Genomic DNA, 20,331 nt, shown 5'->3' with positions numbered 1-20,331 from the left:
ATTACTGAGTAGTCATTCAGCAGGCTTGATTCCTCCAGTCTACGGAAGTGAGACATTGAGTAGCTCTTGTTCATCAGCTCGACTCCCCAGTCTTCATGGAGATTACGCAGTTTGGTTCATCAGGCTGACTTCAGTCTCATGGAGATTACTGAGTAGCCTGTTCATCAGGCTGACTCCCCAGCTCAGCGGAGGAGATTACTGAGTAGCCTTGTTCATAAAGGACTTCGTGAGACATCGAGTAGCTCTGTTCATCAGGTTGACTTGCCTACGGAGATTACTTGAGCAGTTTGGTTCATTGTGTGCTGACTCTGTTCATGGAGGAGATTACTGAGTAGCCTAAATTATCAGGCTGACTCATGGAGAGATTGCGAGTAGCTTGGTTCATCAGGCTGACCCAGCGCCCGCTAGAGGACACGAGCAGTCTGTTCATCAGGCCGACCCCCTGTCTGTTAATGAGAGATTACCGAGGCAGTTGTTCATCAGCCTGACCCGTTCTTCGAGTGAGACGTGAGTGCTTCCAGTTCATCAGGCTGACCCCCACCATGGAGGAGACATCGAGTAGCCTTTGTTCATCAGGCCGACTCCCAGTTCACGGAGGAGATTGAGTAGCCTGTTCAAGGCGCTGACTCAGTTCATGGAGACATCGAGTATCTTTACCATAAAGCTGAGCCCCCAGTCTTCATGGATGATTACTGAAGCAGCCTGGTTTCGTCAGGCTTCGACTCCCCATCTCCTGAGACATTGAGAAGTTTCCACCATTCACGGAGGAGGACATCGAGTAGTCTACATCAGCTTCGACCCCAGTCTTCACGCAGACATCGAGCAGTTTGCCTTCATCGGCCGACTCCCCAGCTTACGGAGGAGATTTCGAGTAGCTTTTCCGGGTTCATCAGGCTGACCCCCAGTCTTGAGATTGAGTAGTTCAATTGTTCGACTTCAGCCTCATGGAGATTACTGAGTAGCCTAATCAGGCTGACCTCCACTATACGGAGTGAGACATTGAAGTAGTCTTGTGCCCATCAGCCTGACTTCAGTCTTCATGAGATTACTGAGGCCTGTTCATCAGGCCGACTCAGGCTCAGCGGATTATTGAGTAGCTTGGAGTTCATCAGGCTGACCCAGGTCTTCATGGAGATTACGGAGAAGTTCTGTTCATCAGGAGCCCCAGTCTTCACGGAGGAGATTGCGAGTAGCCTGGTTCAATCAGGACCCCCAGTCTACGGAGGAGATTGCCGAGTAGCCTGGTCTATCAGCCTGACTCCCCAGTTCAGCGGAGATTACTGAGCAGTCAGCCCGATCCCCAGTCTTCATGGAGGATTATTGAGTAGTCATTCATCAGGCTGACCCAGTTCAGCGGAGTGAGACAGCAGTCTGGTTCATCAGGCCAGACCCCCAGTTCAGCGGAGACACGAGCAGCTCTGGGCCGGGATCAGGCCGACAGTTCACGCAGGAGAGATTAAAGGCAGTCTGGTTCATCAGGCCGGAGCCCCGTGAGTGAGAGTCATCGAGTAGTGCCTGTCTGAATAGTGCCGACACCCAAACGGAGAGATTACCGAGCAGTCGGTTCATCGTACCTGATTCCCCAGTTCATGGGAGGACAGCGGCAGCTCTGGTTCATCAGCCTGACTCCCAGTCTCACGGAGGAGTTTACGGAGAAGCCTGGCTCATCAGGCACTCCAGTCTTCGGAGGAGACATCGAGTAGTCTACATGTGCCGACCCCCAGTTCATGCGGAGTGAGACAGCTCGAGTAGTTTGGTTCATCAGGCGACCCCCAGCTTCACGGAGATTATCAGCAGTCTGGTTCATCAGTGCGCTCCCCGTCTTCAGCGGAGGAGATTAGCGAGAAGTCTGTTCATCAGGCTGACTTCAGTTCATGCGAGTGACGGTCGAGTAAAGTCTGGTTCATGACTCCAGCTCACGGACATTGAGTAGTTTGTTCATCAGACCCCCTGCCCATGGAGGAGTCATCGGTTCAATCAGGCCGACCCCCGCCACGGAGACATTGAGTGCCTTGTTCATTAGCTGACTTCAGTTCATGGAGGAGATTACTGAGTAGTCGTAATGACTCCCAGTTCAGCGGAGACACGCGTCTGGGTTCACAATGACCGCCCACGGAGGACACTGGGCAGTTTACATCAGGCTGACTTCAGCCTTCACGGAGGACACAGCAGCCTCGTCAGGCACCCCCAGTTCATGCGGAGGAGATTAATGAGCAGTTTGCTCATCAGGCTGACTCCCCGTCTCTTCATTACGGAGATTACTGAGTAAAGCCTTGCTCATCAGGCTGACTTCCAGTCTCAATGCGATGAGACATTTATAGTTTGGTTCATCAGGCCGACTGCTCATGGGAGACAATGAGCAGTCTGCTCATCAGGCTGACCCCCGTTTCATGGGCCGAGTAGTTTGTCATCAGTTGACCCCAAAGTCTATTACGGAGATTTCGAGTAGCCTGGTTCATCAGGCCGAAAGTCTCTCATGGAGATTACCGAGTAGCTCTGGTTCACAGGCTGACTCCTCCGTCTTCATGGAGGAGATCATTTGCAAGAGTTCAGCAGGCCGATTCCAGTTCATTACGGAGGACATTGAGTAGTTTGCCCACAGCCTGATTTCAGTTCTACGGGATTACGCAGTTCTGTTCATCAGGCTGACCCAGTCTTTCATGCAAGACATTTCGCGTTTGGTTCATCAGGCTCGACCCCCAGTCTCACGGAGATTACGAGTAGCTTCAATATGTTGACTCCCCAGCTCACGGAGGAGATTACCGAGTAGTTTGTTCATCAGGCTGACTCCCAGCTCCTGGGCGGAGATTACTGGGAGCAGTTCAGTTCATCAGGCTGATACCCCAGTCTCATGGAGAGATTACGGTAGTTTGGTTCAACAGCTGACTTCGTTCATGCGGAGGAGACAGCGAGTAGCTCTGCTCATCAGGCGACTCCCAGCTCAGCGGAAGGAGATTACCGAGTAAAGTCTGTCTATCAGGCTGACCCCAGCCCATTACGGAGACACGAGTAGCCTATCAGCCTGACTCCCCAGCTCATGGAGCGAGATTTCAGCGAGTAGCCTGTTCATCAGGCTGACCCAGTTCATGGAGACTACCGAGTAGCTCTGGTTCATCAGGCCGACTCCCCAGTTCAGCGGAGGAGACACCGGAGTAGCCTGTTCATAAAGGACCCTGCCCGGAAGGAGCCACGAGTATCTGGTTCATAAAGCTGACTTCAGTTCACGCGGAGGAGATTATCGAGTAGCCTGTTCATCGCCGACTCCCCGTGCTCACGGAGCATTGAGGCCTAGGCTGATCGCCCGAGGAGACACGCAGTTTGTTCATCGTGTGCCGGCGACATTTCGCAGCCTGGTCTCCGGCGGAAGACATCGAGTAGCCTAATTATCAGGCCGACCCAGTCTCAGCGGAGGACCATCAGCCTGCACTCCTGTGAGTATCACGAGCAGTTTGCCATCAGGCTGACCTCCAGTCTGCTACGGAGTGAGACATTGAGGCCTGGCCTCATCAGCCTGACCTCCCAAAGCCTTCATGGAGATTACTGAGTTTGTTCATCAGGCTGACTTCAGTCTCATGGAGATTATTGAGTAGTCTGGTTCATCAGGCTGTGGAGATTACGGAAATTTGGTTCATCAGCCTGACCCAGTCTTTCATGGAGGAGATTATATAGTTTGGTTCATCAGGTTGACTCCCCAGTCTGCATGGAGGATTATCGAGTAGTTTGCCCATCAGCGACTTGTCTTCATGGAGGAGATTACTGAGTAGGCCTTTGTTCATCAGTTTGATCCTCTGCTTCAGCGGAGATTATTGAGTAATTGGCCCTGGTCAGACTTCAGCTCCAGCGGAGGAGATTGAGTAGTCTGGGTTCATCAGGTTGACTTCGCGGAAGGAGATTGAGCTGAGTATTTGTTCATCAGGCTGCCCCCAGTCTTCACGGAGGAGATTAGCGCAGTTTACCGACAATGATTCTCAGTCATGCGAGGCCGAGAAGTTTGGTTCATCAGGAAATGAGCAGTTTGGTTTCATCAGCCTGACCCCCATTCATGGGATGCGAGAGTGAGAAGCCTGGCCCATCACTGACTTCAGTCTTCATGAGATTACTGGGAGTAGTATTCATCGTAGCTGACTCAGTTCATGGAGGATTACTGAGTAGCCTGTTCATGTGCCGACTCCCCAGTCTTCATGGAGGAGATGACTGAGTAGCTTTCCAGTCCATCAGGCTGACTCTGTTCTTTATTTGCGAGTAAAGCCTGCTCATCGCCGGCCTCCAGTTCATGAGTGAGACACAGTTCATCAGGCTGACCTCCAGTGCCTGATGGCAGACATTTGAGCAGGACTCCAGTCTGTTATGAGATTGCTGCGGCAGCCTGCTCATCAGGCTGACCCCCAGTCTCTCAGGAGATTACCGAGTAGCCTGGCTCAATTGCCGACTAGTGCTCCGCGGAGACCACGAGCAGCCTGCCCATCAGCCACTCAGCCTCACAGTGAGACACGAGTAGCTCTGGGTTCATCAGGCCGACTCACTACGGAGACATTGAGTAGTCAGGCCGACCCAGCAGTCTCTGAAGCTGGCTGAGGACGATGGAAGTTTCAGAAGATTTGAGACTCCAGAGCAATCGTAGTCTCGATAGAGTACTCACCATGCGAAGGCGGCAGCGGGCAAAGGCCAATACAAAGGTCTCTGCGTTATATAGAGGGACTCGCACCTGAAGACTCACTGAAGGGTTTGTACGTCCGGAGATGGCGACTATTTTGCAGATAAAGCGCATACTGGTGCAGTAATGTCTAAATAGACAAGACATTGAGTTTCTTTATACAGTTGCAGATGGAGCCAGTAATTGCAGGTTACAGTTCTGCAAATGTATTTTGAGATGAGTTGACGTAGATAGGAGCATATGTATTGGCCCAAGAGCTTCATGTGCAAATGAGATACGGGTCAATGTTGGCGGTATAGAGTTGAGAGGTTAAAGGCTGATGAAATCAAACTTATCAATTTTCTGATGATACCAGACTTTCATCACTTTGCTGCAGACAAATGCAGATTAAACAGCAGAATTGAAAGATGTATAAAAGTCTGGTAAACAGACTATAGTGCCTGATTATTTAAAATCCCATTAAATATCAAATCAACATCTAAAGCGCTTCTTGTTAAATGTAATGCCATTAAATCTTCCCATTCGTTCATTCCTAATTGGTGAAAGGTCAAGCCAATGTCCGCGATAAACTCATGCCTCTCCAGTATTTTCAGCCACATTAATCAAATCATTTGCCAACATATTTATCAATAAGGCGTCAGTAGGGTTGTCCGTGGCCATAGATGAGGGGATAGCGAATTTGGGTTACTTATAGATGACACAGAACTGTCAGTCTGCGGCTTATAGATGAGGGGAGACCGTCGTTCCGTCGGGTTTATAGATGAGGGGATTACAGATGCAACTGTCACTTGTAATATAGATAGTGCAGATGAATCCGTCAGTCTGTTCTCATAGATGGTGAGATAAGGATGAACTGTCAGTCTGTACGAGGGGACACAGAATCGGTCAGTCTGTAATATAGATGAGGAGAGGCGAGATTTAGTTCCTGGTCAGTCTCAAGATAGATTTATGAGATACAGGTGAGAATCCGGTCAGTCTGCGGCTTTATAGGATGAGATTACAGATTTAATGGTCATTTGCGGGCTTATAGATGAGATATTTTAGTCTGGCCAGTCTGCGTTCTTATAGATTTAGGAGATATGATGAACTGGTTAAAGCCCGCATAGATGAGGAGTGATAGGTGAATCCGTCAGTCTGCGGGCTTATAGATTTAGGGGAGCTGTTCAGGATGAGTCCGGTCATCTGTGTTTTTTGTGATGAGGAGATACAGACGAACTGGAACAACTGCGGACAGGTGAACTGTCAGTCCGCGGGTTTGCGGATGAGTATTGTTGTGTGAACCGTCAGTTCGCGCTTCCGATGAGGGATTACAGATGAACTGTCAGTCCGCGTTCCATTTATGCTTGCCGAACCGGTCAGTCCGTACATAGATTTGCGAGACAGCAGGCAACTGGTCAGTCCGCGGGCTTATAGACGAGGGGCTAGCCTTCCTGCGGTCTTATAGATGAGGGGGCTACAGGTGAATCGGTCAAATTCTTATAGGATGAGGGGACGGAAACTTCCTCCTGCGGTTCATAGATTTAGGATACAGTGAACTGGTCAAATTTCCTTATAGGATGGGATAAAGGTAACTGTTTGTTAGATGAGGGGATGTGTTGCAACTGGTCTTTCCGTGGTCTTATAGGATGAGGGATATTATGAATGGGAGTCAGTCTGTACCTATAGATGAGGAGATACAGATGACGGTCGGGTCTGCGGCTTATAGATGACACAGAACTGGTCAGTCTGTGGGTTTATGGATGAGGGGATAAAGGTAGTCCGTCATCTGTGGGCTTATATAGCGAGGGGACACAGAATAGTCTGCGGGCTTATAGATATTACGAACTGGTCATTTCTGTGTTTATAGATTGGTGAGAGCTACAGATGAATTCGTCAGCCCTTATAGATGAGGAGATAGCAGATCTGGTCAGTCTGCGTGGCTTGATGAGGACAGAACTGGTCAGTTCGTGTTTGTAGATGAGGAGATTACAGAGAACTGGTCAGTCTGTGCCTATAGATGAGGAAAGAGCTGAGCAGATTTAACTGGTCAGCCCAGGGCTTTATGGATGAGGAGATACAGGTGAACTGGTCAGTCTGCGGGCTTTAGAGTGGGGATTTGTGTGATATTGATTTAACTGTCATTTCTGCGGGCTTATAGGATGAGGAGATAGGTGAACTGGCCAGTCTGTTCTTATAGGATGAGATACAGAGGAACTGGTCAGGTCTGTATATAGATGAGGAGATTGTTAGGTGAACTGTCGTCTGTAATTATGATTTATGGATACAGATGAACTGTCAGTCTGTGTTCTAGATGAGGAGATATAGATGACCGGGCTTATAGGATGAGGAGAGCTGTTGGTGAACTGTCAGTCTGCGGGCTTATAGATGCAGGAGCTGTGCAGTAACCAGTCTGCGGCTTAGATGATAAAGGTAAACCGGCTGCTCGTGTTTAGGATGAGGGGACATGCGAACTGGTCATCTGTGTTTGTAGATTTAGGGGATAACGGGGTCCGGGTTCCCTTCCAGGTTCATAGATGAAAATACAGTCTGTTCTTATAGACGAGGGGATAAAGGTAAATCCGGAAGTCAGGTCTGCGGGCTTATAGATTTAGTGATAAAGGTAACTGGTCAAAGTCTGCGGTCTTATAGATGAGGGGATAGCAGGTGAATCCTGGTCAGCCCGTTCTTATAGGATGAGTGAGTTACAGATGAACCGGTCACTTCGCGGGCTTGAGTAGATGAGGATCGCAGAACTGTCAGTTCAAAATTTAGACGAGGATAGGTAAACTGGTGCCGTTCCTTATAGATGAGGGGACAGAACTGGTCATCTGCGGTCTTCTATAGATGAGGACGCGAGAACTGTCAGTCTCGCGGGCTTATAGATGAGGACACAGATAGCTGTGAGTATAAAGCACAATGTCAGATATCAGTGAGTGTATTCCTAATTTCTTTAAACAAAGTCTGGCTGTGATCACCGGACAGAAAGTATTTAGCCGCTTATTAATCAAATTCAAGTAGTGATGCAGACATTAATGAAATTATTATCGTCGTCGTGACTTTAGTGCTAGATCATTCCAATTACCACTTTATCTTAATACAGTTAGCATTTATGATTCAACATCAATGTTATCAGATGTCCTCTCTTAAAATACCTGAATAAAATGACGCTTCCTCCTCCCACTCTCGATGTTTACAGCGGGCGTAAATACACATGGAGACATTATAAAGTTCGCTTCTTCAGTCAACCATGTTTCGAAAGGGCAAGAATGGAACATTCATGACGAGAGAAGATAGATAATGAATAGTAATGCACTTTGTAGTACGTAAATGCCTTAAAGGCTCCAGGCCTGTTTGCCTTCTAATCAAGATACCAAATCCGCTGATGGAATATCGAATATCTGCGAAATGAGCCAGTTCCAATGAAATAATACACCAAAACGAAGCTCTAACTCTTGTTAATCCGTTATTGCGCGTCAGATTTCAAAAAAGAGCTTAATATGCAGAACCATGCGACATTCGACAGCTTACCATCCATAAATGCGATGACAACATTTTTCACCAGCCAGGCACTAATACAAAACTCAGAATAACAATATAATTCATGCTCCATTTGAAGATCTTCTTCTGTTGCTACCCCAATACGTCCAAATATCAGTTAAATAATTCCTGTTAGATCCTCAAAATCCATTTATTTGGCGCAGCTTCGATTCAGAAAAATGCTTCAACTCTTCCGTCACGACTACAAATTCATCTTAATTGTTACCTGTAAACTTAAGTCCAAACAGCTTCAAACAACTTTCCTAACTACTCCCAGTATTCCTAAAACGTAAAATAATCAATCAAATTCTAAAGACGAATAGTTATCAGTGTTCAATATGGATCATGAAGCGGTTGCCCCGTAGTTACAACAGTTCACTTTGGCTCGACATTTCCGCATATACATTTCCTTCATTACCAGCGAGACATCACCACCCCTAAAGATCGCCGATTCAGTGGTTTGCCGGTAGTTCACCAGACGCCCATACCCAGTATCCCATAGAAAACCACCCGAAACGCTATCATCTCAAAACAGTCCTCCGTGCTCGCCTCGCCAAATGTCTCTGCCATACTACAGCTACGACCCAATAGCCTTAGAAACGTTGCTGCCTTCTATCTATATATACCGTTTACAGCACATCCTAGCTTCTGACTGAGAGCAGGGGCAGTTTGCTAGGGACATGCTTACCGACGCGTCATTTCACTCTGTCTCGTTTACATTATAGTAAATCACAAGCGATAGACTATCCCTGGTAAATTGGTGAAAGCTCCTTAATTGGATCAACATAATCATTATATTTACTGCTACCCCTTAATAATATTTCCACGGGTTAGAGACATGTTATCAGAAAGGAATTTATTCTCATTAATATTCACGGGTTAGAGACTAAAAAAGGTACATCAGGTTGAGTTATCCTTGTTTCATTTACATCTAATGGTTAAAGCACATGTTATCAAAACAGATCGCTGACTGCCGATCTAATGGGTTGTATAATTGTCGCTTGATTAAAATACATCCTTTGGCTCAATACCAATGTTGGCGTTATGGCCGATGTCTCCTGGCTTCACACATTCAATGGGTTAGAAATCGTTGTCGTAAGACGCCACTAAATAAGATCGGTTGTTGAGGTTCGATGTTAACAGTTTGATATCTCTAATGCACACATCGTAACGTGGCGGAGATCATACATCAGGCTGATCCTTTGGCTTCATTAACATTCCAATGGGTTAGAGCACAGGGTTGATCTCCCGCCCAACTAAGAGATAGTATTCAGTACCAAGAGAGTACAATCACACATTTGCGCCAGTTTAATGCTGGCGCACTTCCTTGAGTGCCACATTCACAGTCCTTCATAATACTGAAGACTATAAACAGTGTGTTTAGGTCACGAGGCAGGTGAAACATATTTAGTCAAAGTAGAATAATATGCAGCGTCTGTTCATGCGCGCGTGCGGCGTGCGTGTGCGTGAGTCAGCTGATTATAGCGGAGTCACTAAGCCATAGGCCTATATTATGATGGCTGCGAGAGAATGACGCGTGTTTTGTCTTTGTCTCAAATAGAAAGCCTCGCCTTTTCAGAGCAGAAGCTCGCACACCACTTCCACTACAGGCCGAATATACTCCTGATAACTCCGCATCACCTGGCGTGGCATCGATCCGCTTTTCATACTTGTCGCCATCAGAAGGCTTTCAGCACGCTAACTAGCCATTTTCAGCTAGCCACTGCCAGCTGCCTTCAACGTCCAGGACACAGCTGAAGATCTACTCCAGCATATCAGATCAGTTTTCTCCACACACTGGATTCTCTTTACCAAGAAGTTTTCCGGAATCCTGCCGATCATCAAGAATATTAGCCAGTAATCTGAAAGCGGTTACTCCTGGTTGCTTGTCCCAGAGCAAAGCACAGTTGCCTGAGCCAGCCCGAAGTTGCAGCTTCCATCTCGACAGCCGAAGAGGCCCAGGATCACGCACCGCTTCACAATTCGACTCGGACGACTTCTGTCACACGATGATCGCCGCCATCACGACTTGGTCCGGCCGAGCATAATCGCCGGTGCGGGGTTCGAGGCTTTTCGCTTTCAGAAGACGCTAAAGACTCCATCTGGTTGCGTCCAGCGAGCTTTCTGAATGCTGTGGTTCAGCCATCGCGATGAAGAGGAATAAACACTGAGCCCCATCGCCGCATGCCCCCAAAGGCACTTTCAGCTCCGCTAGTCTTCTCGTTATTAACGCTGTCAAGCCTCGCCCACTGCCACCTAATCTAGTTTCGTCTATTTAACGTTAAATGTTACACAGGCCCAGCACCGTCTGAACCATCGGGCAAAGTCCCAATCACTCCGACTTATTTCACTTCTGTCTTTGATTTTTAATTTGTTTGCATAACCTTCCTGGAAATCGTTCACTATCGTGATGACGGAATCGCCATTATCTTTACCTCTATTTTTATGACAAACACTTCAAGAATCTTCCAGATAACCGTTAACTCAGCCACAAGCCAGTTAGTCATTGCCAGCCTAAAAACATTGTAGCCTCTCCGCCTCTGGACACTGATCTCTGTTTATAGCTGACCGTCCATTAATCACGCATCTTCTTCTGCTTCGTTGTCTGTCTTACTTCGTCTACGCCGCTGTCGTCAACGCCATTTTTACCTGCCAGTTTGTTGCGCTAGCGGATAGTCTTCGCCTACTGCTTCTGCCAGCTTCCCAAATTAACACTCCGTGACATACGTATGCTCCAGATGCTCAATATGCCTGTATACTGCTCGTTCAGGTTAGCTATACTGTTTTGTGTTCACACGGACTACTCTGGCTGAATTTCGCTTGTTCCACGTGTGACTACTCCATTGGCTCAGCATGTCCAGCAGATTAGCACCTGTCTCATCATCGCCTGGGCTTACCTTCAGCATTCACATAGCTTCCCAGTAACGCGATTATGCCTCGGAATATATTCTACATGCCCAATTGCCTTCTTACTTCAATTTAGCTTAATAAAGTTTTTTGATAGCCTTTTAGTCAGCACTCCTCATCTTCACTACGGGCGACGGAGGCAAACCAGGCTCGCATGTTCAGGCGCCCCTCATTTGCCGATTCTGCGGACGAAAGCCCTGCATGCATGCCACATCAGACGCCCTCCTGCTTGTTCACTACCGTTTGAAGATCACTCGTTAAATTCGGACACTTTGGACGCGTTCGACCCTCGGCCAGGAGCGCCCACCAAATTCAGAGATTTCATACCCAACATCTTCCTGGTCAAGATAGAACTACCAGCGCGCGAGCCGTAGCCCACGCATAGCCCGCAAAGCACGTCATTACTTCCAGGTCCATACTCAAACAGTTCGAACTATTTCACCTTGAAAATTGTTCTCCTCCAGAAATAGTCTTTCACGTTAGCGCCGTTATCGCCACTACTCCCAGCTGACACATTTCCAGAATTGATCGCCTTCAGTTTTCAGAGCTCTGTTCTTAGCTAGGGGCGACCAAACCGATATGTTTAATATCTAGGCAGTGCCCCATACAAACGCAAGCGATGCTCAATCTCACTCAAATCATCAGCGAAGCCCCACTGTGCGCCAACCCTAACTCCAGAAGAAGCGGTCGCCAGCCCTGACACTGGCCTCAGTGGTAATTCGCCGTTCAAATCAGGACCAGCTTTATCACGTTATACCGCTTGACGAGTCGCTAGGTCATCGACAAACGCTTCCTGCAAAGACTTCAGAGCAGTGTCTTTCACCGACCGGCCCGGCATTCTGATTACTGACCTCATCCTGCGTTAGCCGAGGATGCCTGGTCATTCTTTAAAGTAATCTCTTCACATGGGCATACCTGCCTGGTGCAATAGCGAATGATATAGCTCCCCTTACCATCTGATCGCCTCGACCGTTAATAAAAATATCTTGGTGAGCGGACTGCAATAGCATCGACAGTTCCGCACTGCCCAGCCAGAACCAATACACTGTGCCAGGCCAGCCAGGCAGAGTTTCCAGACCTTGCAACTCCAAAGCCTGTGACACGTGAAGTTCATTAGAGTATCGTTATTAATCACCATCGCACCGAAGGCCAGGTAACACGTCTCCACCGAGACCCGACGACATCGGTGCTTCAATAGCACTGCCAACGGCCAATATTCGCTTCCGGTTATCTGACACCGCCAATATCGCTTTCGTAGCCTTCGCCTCCAAAGCCTTTCTTCCGAGCTTCACTAGTCCAGTGATGTTCTGAAAAGAGCTGCAAAATCTTAGAGCCAGCTGGTCTGGACCTTCATTTCGAAATGTCGCCATTGTACGCAAATCCCTACACAGCTTCCAAATCCTTCATCGCTCCGAGATCCCTGCGATTGGGAAAGCTGCCGCAGTCATCCTCAGGGGAAGATATTCGGTTCCAAACCGCTTTCATGGCATCTTATCCTGCCCCCTGCCTATCTAAGCGTCTTTCGAAAGTTGTCAATAGCCTGGTGTCACTGACTATCTTCGGTTCCACCGCAGCCTTCTCTGTTGCAATCTTCGGAAGCCGTCGGTGCACTCGCCACGCCATGTGTCAAACGCATATTACGCATCGAGCAAAGATTAGTAATGCAGCTCTTCATCGCATCTTTCGCTTAAGGCAGCTTCTCGAATTGTCAATCACCATATTCTTATCGCAGATCAATAGCCCTTGGTTTCGATGACTGCCTTGCCTGGTTCATCACTTGCAGACGCGTGCTCAAATGAGGGCATGCTGTCCGTTCTGGGCAGTTCCCATGGGGGTGCCATTGTGGTTCACTTCCAGTCGGCTCCTCTCTGTATATCAATGATGTACAGCCTTTCGCGTGGTGAGCCCCTGATCTCACTTCACGCGACGACACCATTCTATAGCCGTCCGGGCCATTGACACTGCGCAGTCTAACTCCAAATGAAAGCTCAATGCCATGGCAACATTCCTTCGCGTCTTCCAACTGCTCTGAATGCTTATAGCCCAAATGCATGCTTTCACCGAGCCGCTGCTCAGTGACTCAAGATTGCCCGATTAGCATCACCACCCGGATGGTTCGGTCTGAATTATGCGACATCTATAGCAGCTTCCAGTGCTCAGATCGCAAACTCTCTCCTTCCAGACTCACATCAAATTGTTAATCTAAAATCAGTTCAGTCGGGCTTCTATTCAATAGTCTTCACTCACGCCAAAGCTATTCTAAAACTGACGCCGATTTCGGGCCATGTCATCTTAAATGGCCTAACACTTACCAGCAAACCGATGCGTCTATCATAGTACATCCGCTTTGCTGCCGTTACCTTATACTCACTCCATTACCGCGATTTCGTATGTTCTTGTCGGTTATTCTCAGCTATCTACAGTCCATGCTAGGTAGGCTCCGGCTTATCTCGTTCATTCGGTCACGAGGCAATATCTATCCAGAATACAATCTGTTATATGTATTCACTGACTCAACACTATTTGAATACTTTCGCTCCAGTATTTCCGTTGCGCCCGCGACTGAATGACCGCTGAAGGCTGGAGGTACTTATTCTCACAACTTTCAGACATCAGAGCTAATCGAGTCAGCCAGAAAGCCGCAGCCATAAAGTCTACTGGTAGTCAGTCTACCTCCATTTTCGCCTACTCATCTTACATCGTTTTACTGTTCTTTATTTGATTTGTTTATTTTAGCTTTTCAGGTTCTTTGGCATACTGGGTTTGTCTTCCGTGGTTGAGACATCTCGGATCATTTATCAATTCCCAGTGTTAATCTGTAAAATTGTATTATTCGCCATTCTCATGCCTTTTGGCACATTCGTGGTTATGGATCGCCCATCTTTTTCTTACCAGCCATTGACTCCGTGCCACCAGCCTATTCCATGCGTAACTCTGTAGCCAAAAATTCGTTCATTGCTCGCCATGCTTTATCTGGTTACCGCATTGCAAATGAGAACTCTGTTCTCAATCTGCCTTACCCGGGTTAAATAAAGTGTTCTCAACTCGCCTACCGGTTAAACAGGTGTTCTCAATTTCAGCCTACCTGGTTACAAGGTGCCAATAGTGCTTCCATCGGCAATAAAGGCGTTCAATCAGTCTATCTTTGCCAACAGCAATTTCACCTGTCTTGTCTGCCAGTCAAAGCGCGTTCTTTCACCAAGCCTACCCGGTTAAATAAAGGCGTCAGTCACCGCCAAATGTTATGCCACCCGCCTACCCGGCCAGTCAGTGTTCAACCAGCTAATCTGGCCAAACAGTGCGTTCTCAACGCCCTACCCGGCCAAACAAGGTGCTCAACAGTTCACCTGGTCAGCAGGCGTTCTCACCAAAAACTCTACCCTGGCCAGTGCTCCTCAACTGTCTACCCGCCAGCTAGTGTTCTAACCAGCCTACTCCGGTTGCGCGTTCTCAACTAGCTTCCACTTCAACCAGCCTACCCGGCCACAAAGGCACTCAACTGGTCTACCCGGCCAAAGCGCGTCTCCACCGCGCCCACCCGGCCAAACAGCGTTCCGTCTACCCGGCTAAATAGTTCTCAATGGCCTACCCGGCCAAACAGCGCGTTCAACCGGCTCCACCAAACGTTGCCACCCGGCTCAAACAAAGGCGCGTCCAGCACACCCGGCCAAATAGCGCGTTCCAATCCAGTCTACCCGGTTGTTCACCAGCTCCACCGGCCAAATAAAGGTGCCCAATCGCTGCCTACCCGGCTAAATAAAGGCGTTCAACTGGGGCCTACCCGGTTAAACAAAGGCGTTCCTCAACCAGTCTACCCGGCCGCGTTCAACCAGCCTACCCGGCAAACAAAGGCGTCTCCAACCAGTCTACCCGGCCAGACAAAGGCGTTCTTCAACTAGCCTACCCGGCCAACAGTCAGCGTCCACCGGGTCATACCCGGCTCAAATAAAGGCGTCTCTCAATCGGCCCAATTCCCGGCCAAAGCGCGCTCCAATCTGCGCCCACCCGGCTCAAATAAAGGCGTTCCAATCCAGCCTACCCGGCCTAACAGCGCGCTCACCTGGCTACTCCCGGCTAAACAGCAAACAAGGCGTTCTCACCGGCCTACCCGGTCGGCTGACTGTTCACCAGCCTACCCGGCCAAACAAAGGCAGTTCTTCAACTGGCCCACCCGGTAAATAAAGGCGTCCAACTGTGCTACACCGGCCAAACAAGCGCGTTCCATTGCCGCCTACCCGGTTAAATAAAGGCGTTCAACCGTCTACCCGGTTAAATGAAGGTGTTCAACTAGCTTACCCGGTTAAATGTTGCCTTCAACTGCTTTCAATCTCGGTTAAAGGTGTTCAAAGGTGCGTGTTCCACCGGCCTACCTCGGTCAGCGTTCCAGTCTACCCGGCTAAATAAGGTGCTCAACGCCTACCCGGCCAAACAAAAAGGCGTTCGCCTGCGGGTCAACGGTTAAATGTTGCTGCGTTCTTCAATACCTACCCGGCCGTCAGCGCGTTCAACTACCTACCTGCCAAATGTTCTCAACTGTCTACCCGGTTAAATGTTATGTTCTCAACTGGCCCATCTGCCAGCAGTAAAGAAAAAGAAAAAAGAGGCGGGTGACCAGCCGATCATATTCTCAGGAGATGTTACCTTTCCGTTGAATTAGTCGCGGTAGCAGTTCCTTCGATGCCTGCTTCCGAGAAGTTCAACTCTCGCACTGGTTCCCGGAGAATCCTCCCAGACCTCAGCTTATCACTATAGATCTGGGCACTATCGTGAAGAAAGTGCCATTAGTTATGCAATTCTCCTCCATCTCCAGAGTTTGTGATCCAGTCTGAGTTGATCTGGCCTTCTCCATCCCACAGTTTGTGATCCAGCTCTACCCGCCCTCCTACTCATCAGACTAGCCTGGATGGGATCCGGCCTCTCCAGTTCCACAGTTTAGGATCCAGCCTGAGCTGTCCGCCCTCTCCATCTCCATCAGCGATCCAGCTCTGAGTTGATCTGCCCTTCCTTCCACAAGCTTCAGATCCAGCCTGAGTTGATCTGGCCCTCCAGCCTCCATGAAAGCCTAGGATCCAGCCTGAAGTTGATCTGGCCCTCTCTCGTCTCCATGAGTTTAGGATCCAGCCTGAGTTGATCTCGCCCTCCTCCAGCCTTCCATCAGTTTAGGATCCAGCCTGAGTTGTCTGGCCCTCTCCATCAGTTTCTTATGTGATCCAGCCTGAGTTGACTGGCCTTCCACGTTTAGGGACTGCCTGAGCACTGTTCTCTCTATCTTCCATCAGTTTAGATCCAGCCTTGAGTTAACTGCTCCTTCCATCAGCTTCTAGATGCAGTTTGAGTTGATCTAAGCCCTCTCATCTCCTATCAGTTTGTGATCCAGCCTGGAGTTAATCTGCCCTCCAGTTTAGGATGCAGTTTGGACTTGCTCTGATTATCAGTTTAGATCCAGCTCTGAGTTATCTGCCCTCCCCTTCCATTTCCATGAGTATTCTGGCCCTCTTCACTTCATGGTTTAGACGAAGCCCAGATGATTCGCCAGGAGCATCCTTAACTTCAGGTCATGCCGAGTTTCAAAGTTCCAGCATCTCACTCTCAATACAAATGTTACTGTTTCGATTGGCTCAATGCAGTTCCTAAAGAGTGCTTGTCATGCGTCAGAAATTCGCGGAATCTCAGACATTGCTCTTGAATGCGTCTGCTTTCGGTGACATTTGCCTTGGCTTCCTGCGCTGCGTCCAAATCTCGTGTTTCATATCTTCATTTACATCCTTAAACAGACATGAATCCTTTGTTGGTGGTAGAAAATGTTATTATGAAAGTGACTTCAAAGCCTCTCCTACCGATTGTCGCCGTTTCCCGGCTTATAGAGAGTTTTTATTCCTATTTTGCTAGCCAGGGTGATCAGGGTGGCATTCTATTTATGTTGTTGTATTTCATTCTTGGCCGGCATTGTTTCAATCAGGGGACAGTTGTCAGTCGCTGTCTCGATTGAGAATCATACTTCGGTAGTTTGCTTCATTAAGGGGCTTTGCGGGTAGTTGTTTTCTGTAGCTGTGTTGAGTATTCGTTGCTCCAGCTGTCATTCTTCCCGTTATTTCAGTGTTCATTTAATAAATATGGACATATATTCGTATTCTGGTCCTTCTTCAATACCGCTATTAATTAGTTGTAGTTGAATTTATCTGCATTGTTAAAGTTGAATCTTATCTACAATTGTCAGCCAAGTTGAACTTATCTATTGTCATTCAGCCAGTTGAACCCATCTGTTAATTGTCTGTGCCGCCAGAATCCTACTATATTACTTCCCAGCCAGCTCGGAACTCTTATCTACACTGTTTCAGCCAGTTGAACTTATCTACATTGCTTCCCAGCCAGTTGAATCATATCTGTTACCCCAGCCGATTGAATCATATCTGAGAATTACCTCAGCCAGTTGGAATCCATCTACTTTCATTTCGCAAAGCCAGTTGGAACTTCACTCACCAGTTGGATATACTGTCTTCAGCCAGTTGAACTTATCTACAGAATTCCAGCCGTTGAATTTGGTCTGGTTGAATTGTTTCTGTGCCAATTGGAACTCTATTCATAGAATACAAAGCCAGTTGAATTTATCTACTTGCCCCAGTCCAGAATAAAGTGTGCTTATGAGGATATCATACTTGTCACAATCCTCATGTCACGTATCTGATAATGATACACCCACGATCAGGCAGCAGCGCAGTCATGACAATGTTGCAGCGTCTGCTTGCGCTTCATAAACACTTTCGAGCTGCACTATCAAATCTCCAGCCAACACGCCAAGAACCGCCACACAACCGCATGCAATTTCACCGTGCGAATGCGGAGGCTTCCCGGTCCAGGCTGTGACATGGATTGGTCAGCTTGATGTAGTGCAGCTCAGGAGCAAGCTATGGGTCGCGGTTTATGAGTAGCTACGGGCTGGGCCCGTACAACTGCTGTTGTCATGACTACATAGCTACCTCTTACCTGATCATTAGTTATTATGCATTATCAGATACAGTGACATGGGGATTGTGACCAGTATGATATCCTATAAGCACACTTTATTCTGAGACTGGGGTAGTGTAGATAGGATTCAACTGGCTGTGATTCTGTAGATAGGATTCAATTGGCTGGGGTAGTGTAGATAGGATTCAACTGGCTGGGATTCTGTAGATAGGATTCAACTGGCTGGGGTAGTGTAGATAGGATTCAACTGGTTGGGGTAGTGTAGATAGGATTCAACTGGCTGGGGTAGTGTAGATAGGATTCAACTGGCTGGGGTAGTGTAGATATGATTCAATCGGCTGGGGTAGTGTAGATAAGGATTCAACTGGCTGTGTAGTGTAGATAGGATTCAAATCGTCAGTAGTGTAGATAGGATTCAACTGGCTGGGGTAGTGTAGATAGGATTCAACTGGCTGGGGTAGTGTAGATAGGATTCAACTGGCTGGGGTAGTGCAGATAGGATTCAACTGGCTGGGGTAGTGTAGATAGGATTCAACTGGCTGTAGTGTAGATAGGATTCAACTGGCTAATAGATCAGTGTAACGCAAGGTTGTTGGAAGGAGAGGACTAAGGTAAGCGGATATGTGTCCATATTTCTATTAAATGAACACTGAAATAACAAGGAGAATGACCTAAACAGTTCTGGCTGGTGCAGACACACAACAGAAAACAACTACCCACAAAACCCATGTGGGCAAGAGCTACCAGTATGGTTCTCAATCAGAGACAACGACAGACAGCTGTCCCTGATTGAGAACAATACCGGCCAAAAACAAAGAAATACAACAACATAGAAAAGAACATAGAATGCCCACCTAGTCACACCTGGCCTAACCAAAATAGAGAATAAAAAGCCTCTCTATGGCCAGGGCGTGACAATCAATAGGAAAACAACTTTGAAGTCCTTTCTGTAACTCTTTGTTTTCTACCAACAAAGGGTTCATGATCTGTTTAAGGATGTAATGAAATGTAAACACAGTTTGGACACCGCGCAGGAGCTAAAGTGCAAATGTCACCAGCCAGACTGCATTCAAAACCATGTCTGAGGATTTCGCAATTTCCTAACACTTGACAAGCACTCTTCCCAAAGGAGACTACCTTGAAAACCAATCGAGGCGCAATAACATTTTAATTGATGAAATTGAGGATGTAAAGACTGAAACTCGGCATGACACAGAAGTTAAGGACAAGAAACTCCTGGCAGATCATCACAAACTGGATCCTAAACTCATGGAGATGAAGAGGGCCAGAATAACTCATGGAGATGGAGAGGCCAGGATTAACTCAAACTGGATCCCTAAACTGATGGAGATGAAGAGGGCCAGATCAACTCAAACTGCATCCTAAACTGATGGAGAGGGCCAGATTAACTCAAACTGGATCCTAAACTGATGGAGATGGAGAGGGCCAGATCAACTCAAACTGCATCCTAAACTGATGGAGAGGGCCAGATTAACTCAAACTGGATCCTAAACTGATGGAGATGGAGAGGGCCAGATTAACTCAAACTGGATCCTAAACTGATGGAGAGGGCCAGATCAACTCAAACTGGATCCTAAACTGATGGAGAGGGCCAGATCAACTCAAACTGGATCCTAAACTGATGGAGATGGAGAGGGCCAGATCAACTCAAACTGGATCCTAAACTCATGGAGATGAAGAGGGCCAGATCAACTCAAACTGGATCCTAAACTCATGGAGATGGAGAGGGCCAGATCAACTCAAACTGGATCCTAAACTGATGGAGAGGGCCAGATCAACTCAAACTGGATCCTAAACTGATGGAGATGGAGAGGGCCGGATCAACTCAAACTGGATCCTAAACTGATGGAGATGGAGAGGGCCAGATCAACTCAAACTGGATCCTAAACTGATGGAGATGGAGAGGGCCAGATCAACTCAAACTGGATCCTAAACTGATGGAGATGGAGAGGCCAGATCAACTCAAACTGATCCTAAACTGCTGGAGATGGGAGAGGGTGCATAGCAATGGCACTTTCTTCCCCAATAGATTACCCAGATCTATAGATGAAAACTGCTGAGGTTCAAAGACAAGGAGGATTCTCAGGAGAACCAAGTGCCTGAAGGGGGACCAGACTTCTCGAAAAGGTAAACATCAAAAGAAAGGAACTGCTACCACGATCAATTCAAGAACAGAAGAAAGGTAACATCGCATACCTGAAGTATGATCAGCTGGTCGCTCACCCGCCTCTTTTTTTTCTCTTTTTTTTTTCTTCACCTTTATTTAA

The 20,331-nt window shown here is 47.7% G+C and overlaps 1 protein-coding gene across 8 annotated transcripts in view; it reads right to left on the bottom strand.

Moving 5' to 3' along the window:
- LOC115128731 (focal adhesion kinase 1-like) overlaps window positions 1-20,331 on the bottom strand; it is a 302,242-nt gene that overhangs the window by 129,852 nt on the left and 152,059 nt on the right. The gene's annotated exons all lie outside the window — the stretch shown is intronic.

This window comes from Oncorhynchus nerka, linkage group LG4, assembly GCF_034236695.1.
Source record: "Oncorhynchus nerka isolate Pitt River linkage group LG4, Oner_Uvic_2.0, whole genome shotgun sequence".
In the NCBI taxonomy this organism is placed as follows: domain Eukaryota; kingdom Metazoa; phylum Chordata; class Actinopteri; order Salmoniformes; family Salmonidae; genus Oncorhynchus; species Oncorhynchus nerka.
The sequence above is the reverse complement of the archived record's forward strand: the minus strand, read 5'-3'. Positions and strand labels throughout refer to the sequence as shown.